Source organism: Schistocerca piceifrons, unplaced genomic scaffold, assembly GCF_021461385.2.
Source record: "Schistocerca piceifrons isolate TAMUIC-IGC-003096 unplaced genomic scaffold, iqSchPice1.1 HiC_scaffold_1058, whole genome shotgun sequence".
NCBI classification, from domain to species: Eukaryota; Metazoa; Arthropoda; class Insecta; order Orthoptera; family Acrididae; genus Schistocerca; species Schistocerca piceifrons.
Genome location: NW_025726861.1, coordinates 7,501 through 12,500, shown reverse-complemented (window position 1 = coordinate 12,500; position 5,000 = coordinate 7,501). Strand labels below are relative to the sequence as shown.

At 52.9% G+C, this 5,000-nt stretch overlaps 1 non-coding gene across 1 annotated transcript in view; it reads left to right on the top strand.

The window, feature by feature from the left end:
* Positions 1–3,384: 3,384 nt before the first annotated feature.
* The window catches only part of LOC124726552, a 1,909-nt gene continuing 293 nt past the window's right edge, over positions 3,385–5,000 (top strand). Inside the window, exon 1 of the ribosomal RNA XR_007006778.1 lies at positions 3,385–5,000. This exon is cut by the window's right edge and continues 293 nt beyond it. This is a non-coding gene — a ribosomal RNA (small subunit ribosomal RNA).

Sequence of the window (5,000 nt, the reverse complement as noted above, 5' to 3'; positions counted from 1 at the left end):
AGGAGGTCCATGCGGAAAAGACAATATCCCAGCCTTTCGACATCCACCATTGCGCAGACCAGGCACCAACACCCACACATGTCCTATACAACGGTGCACCCAACATCACAATAGTACCTCCTGTCACAGCGCACAAACAATGACATGAGTCAAAGACACAGGTCTCACACAAGCATAGAATTGGAGCGCCGCCTCTAATAAGCCAAAGGTGCATCCTGACGTGACAAATCTGATCATGTCACAAGCATTCACTTACTATAATCACTATCAACGAACCTGCCGCCCCCGCCCCCCCCCCCCTACACCTTTCCTTACAACAACGTGTAACCTAACCTAACCTAACCTAACCTATGTTGTACCTTAACCTAACCTATGTTGTACCTTAACCTAACCTATGTTGTACCTTAACCTAACCTATGTTGTACCTTAACCTAACCTATGTTGTACCTTAACCTAACCTATGTTGTACCTTAACCTAACCTATGTTGTACCTTAACCTAACCTATGTTGTACCTTAACCTAACCTATGTTGTACCTTAACCTAACCTATGTTGTACCTTAACCTAACCTATGTTGTACCTTAACCTAACCTATGTTGTACCTTAACCTAACCTATGTTGTACCTTAACCTAACCTATGTTGTACCTTAACCTAACCCATGTTGTACCTTAACCTAACCCATGTTGTACCTTAACCTAACCCATGTTGTACCTTAACCTAACCCATGTTGTACCTTAACCTAACCCATGTTGTACCTTAACCTAACCCATGTTGTACCTTAACCTAACCCATGTTGTACCTTAACCTAACCCATGTTGTACCTTAACCTAACCCATGTTGTACCTTAACCTAACCCATGTTGTACCTTAACCTAACCCATGTTGTGCCTTAACCTAACCCATGTTGTGCCTTAACCTAACCCATGTTGTGCCTTAACCTAACCCATGTTGTGCCTTAACCTAACCCATGTTGTGCCTTAACCTAACCCATGTTGTGCCTTAACCTAACCCACGTTGTGCCTTAACCTAACCCACGTTGTGCCTTAACCTAACCCACGTTGTGCCTTAACCTAACCCATGTTGTGCCTTAACCTAACCCATGTTGTGCCTTAACCTAACCCATGTTGTGCCTTAACCTAACCCATGTTGTGCCTTAACCTAACCCATGTTGTGCCTTAACCTAACCCATGTTGTGCCTTAACCTAACCCATGTTGTGCCTTAACCTAACCCATGTTGTGCCTTAACCTAACCCACGTTGTGCCTTAACCTAACCCACGTTGTGCCTTAACCTAACCCACGTTGTGCCTTAACCTAACCCATGTTGTGCCTTAACCTAACCCATGTTGTGCCTTAACCTAACCCATGTTGTGCCTTAACCTAACCCACGTTGTGCCTTAACCTAACCCACGTTGTGCCTTAACCTAACCCACGTTGTGCCTTAACCTAACCCACGTTGTGCCTTAACCTAACCCACGTTGTGCCTTAACCTAACCCACGTTGTGCCTTAACCTAACCCACGTTGTCCCCTAAAGTAACCCACGTTGTCCCCTAACGTAACCCACGTTGTCCCCTAACGTAACCCATGTTGTCGCCTAAACCTGCTCTGTAATTGTTATACGACTCGTTCAATTAGTGTAGTGTTGCCCACCCGCAACCCTCGCAATATAGTTCGCTACTCGCACTGCCCGCTCCCCTGTGTATCGCTTCATGTTAAACACCTTGCAAGTCTTGCTGACTTTCCACATGCTCCTGCTGTACACTGTAATGTGGATGGCAGCAGGACGTACATGCCGCCCCTCCCCACGTCCCCACCTTGCCCCCCTGCCTTCGCAAGCTGGTTGGTGAGAAGTTTGCATGTTCAATGCCCTTCGCATGCGACGTACTCAGGCTACGTTGTGGTGCGGCCTGTGTCAACCGTCCGCTAATGTCGTACGCGTAAACCACAATCTGTACTGCACATTCGTCCTTATGTACCGAATGATACATCGTGGCACATGTGTGACCGTACAACGACTGCGCCCAAAAACGGCGGACCATACAGTGCAAATATTGTGCACGCAGCTACGTGTCGTCTCCCTATGAGAGCTGGATTGCAGTGTGGTACGCCATAGAGACGTGTGGGAGGAACGGACGCCGTGGATGGCGATCAGCATGAGCTGTCTGTTGATGTATTCGGACCTAGTCGTCTCTCCTCACACACCGTGATGGCATGGTGCACCGCGTTCCATATCTGCGACATGCTACAGAGGCCGGTTGACAGTCGTTCGAGCAATGGACATCGCATACGTACGGGGGCCACCTTCCACGTATTGTCTAGGCGTGCACATTTTGTTGCGTGTATGTGGGCAGACGTAGTGTGGCGTGACACCTGACACAGGCATGCAATAATCGTTGAAGTTGCAAATGGCGATGGACGCCTGCGTTTTCTGGTGAAGTTACGCAAATGAACAAATGGTAACCTGTTGTGGTGCGGTTGTTCTCGCTAGGGGTGAATCGGTGATGGCGACGATAGGTTGAGGTACGAACCGGTTGTTCCAGCGATACCCACCATGCCGACGAAACTGAACGGCATCTGGGTGTGAAGCGATACGCGGCGGTGGCTGGGTGGGACCGTCCCCGGCCGGTGAGGGGGCGCCTCCCGGCGTGCTGGCCGCGCGGTGCGTGGGCGCACGCGCTACAGCCGGCTGGTGGGGGCGGCCAGTGGCAGGCGCGCCGGCCGACGGACGCGGCAGGCGTCGCAGCTGCGCGCCGGCGCACCCTGCGCGCGGCGCCGTGCGGCCAAAGTAGGTCCTCGCGGGCCCGGTGCGAAGCGCGGTGGACATCTTCAGTGTGCTGGTCCGATTGAGGACTGTGTGCGTTGAGGATGCGCCGCCGCCCGGCGCTCGGCGCCGCGACGCCGTCTGCTGCTCGGTCGCCCCAGCGGTTCTCGCTGGTGGTTTGTATCGCAGCTGTGCGGATGTGTTGGCGCGTGCGCTGTGCTGGGAGAGTTCGCTTCGGCACCCAAGTGGGGCTTTTGTCCTTCTGTGGCGCTGGCGTTGGAGCTGCCGGTCACCGTAGGTGGCGCGTGTTGTCTCCCGCCGGCAATGCCACGACAGCACGCTCCCGGGCCTCTGTCGGCAGCGGCAAGCTCAGTTGGGAGCACGGGTGGTCGCACCGAAAGCGTCTACTCGCCTAACTCCGGGCGATTGCGCCTCTCTCGAACCCGACCAAGTACTTGGGACGGCGCTGCGCGCCGCCGGGACCTGAGAGGGTTTCGAGGTGTATTGTGCAGGGGAGCTCAGCCTCCTCCTGTTTGCAGAATGATTGAGCGGACGCTTGCGTGTTCGCGCGGGCCCCCGGGACACACTCCCGGGCGGCCGGCTGCTCAGCTCTAGTTGACGCAGCTCCCTGGTTGATCCTGCCAGTAGTCATATGCTTGTCTCAAAGATTAAGCCATGCATGTCTCAGTACAAGCCGCATTAAGGTGAAACCGCGAATGGCTCATTAAATCAGTTATGGTTCCTTAGATCGTACCCACGTTACTTGGATAACTGTGGTAATTCTAGAGCTAATACATGCAAACAGAGTCCCGACCAGAGATGGAAGGGACGCTTTTATTAGATCAAAACCAATCGGTCGGCTCGTCCGGTCCGTTTGCCTTGGTGACTCTGAATAACTTTGGGCTGATCGCACGGTCCTCGTACCGGCGACGCATCTTTCAAATGTCTGCCTTATCAACTGTCGATGGTAGGTTCTGCGCCTACCATGGTTGTAACGGGTAACGGGGAATCAGGGTTCGATTCCGGAGAGGGAGCCTGAGAAACGGCTACCACATCCAAGGAAGGCAGCAGGCGCGCAAATTACCCACTCCCGGCACGGGGAGGTAGTGACGAAAAATAACGATACGGGACTCATCCGAGGCCCCGTAATCGGAATGAGTACACTTTAAATCCTTTAACGAGTATCTATTGGAGGGCAAGTCTGGTGCCAGCAGCCGCGGTAATTCCAGCTCCAATAGCGTATATTAAAGTTGTTGCGGTTAAAAAGCTCGTAGTTGGATTTGTGTCCCACGCTGTTGGTTCACCGCCCGTCGGTGTTTAACTGGCATGTATCGTGGGACGTCCTGCCGGTGGGGCGAGCCGAAGGCGTGCGACCGCCTCGTGCGTGCTCGTGCGTCCCGAGGCGGACCCCGTTGAAATCCTACCAGGGTGCTCTTTATTGAGTGTCTCGGTGGGCCGGCACGTTTACTTTGAACAAATTAGAGTGCTTAAAGCAGGCAAGCCCGCCTGAATACTGTGTGCATGGAATAATGGAATAGGACCTCGGTTCTATTTTGTTGGTTTTCGGAACCCGAGGTAATGATTAATAGGGACAGGCGGGGGCATTCGTATTGCGACGTTAGAGGTGAAATTCTTGGATCGTCGCAAGACGAACAGAAGCGAAAGCATTTGCCAAGTATGTTTTCATTAATCAAGAACGAAAGTTAGAGGTTCGAAGGCGATCAGATACCGCCCTAGTTCTAACCATAAACGATGCCAGCCAGCGATCCGCCGCAGTTCCTCCGATGACTCGGCGGGCAGCCTCCGGGAAACCAAAGCTTTTGGGTTCCGGGGGAAGTATGGTTGCAAAGCTGAAACTTAAAGGAATTGACGGAAGGGCACCACCAGGAGTGGAGCCTGCGGCTTAATTTGACTCAACACGGGAAACCTCACCAGGCCCGGACACCGGAAGGATTGACAGATTGATAGCTCTTTCTTGATTCGGTGGGTGGTGGTGCATGGCCGTTCTTAGTTGGTGGAGCGATTTGTCTGGTTAATTCCGATAACGAACGAGACTCTAGCCTGCTAACTAGTCGCGTGACATCCTTCGTGCTGTCAGCGATTACTTTTCTTCTTAGAGGGACAGGCGGCTTCTAGCCGCACGAGATTGAGCAATAACAGGTCTGTGATGCCCTTAGATGTTCTGGGCCGCACGCGCGCTACACTGAAGGAATCAGCGTGTCTTCCTAGGCCGAAAGGTCG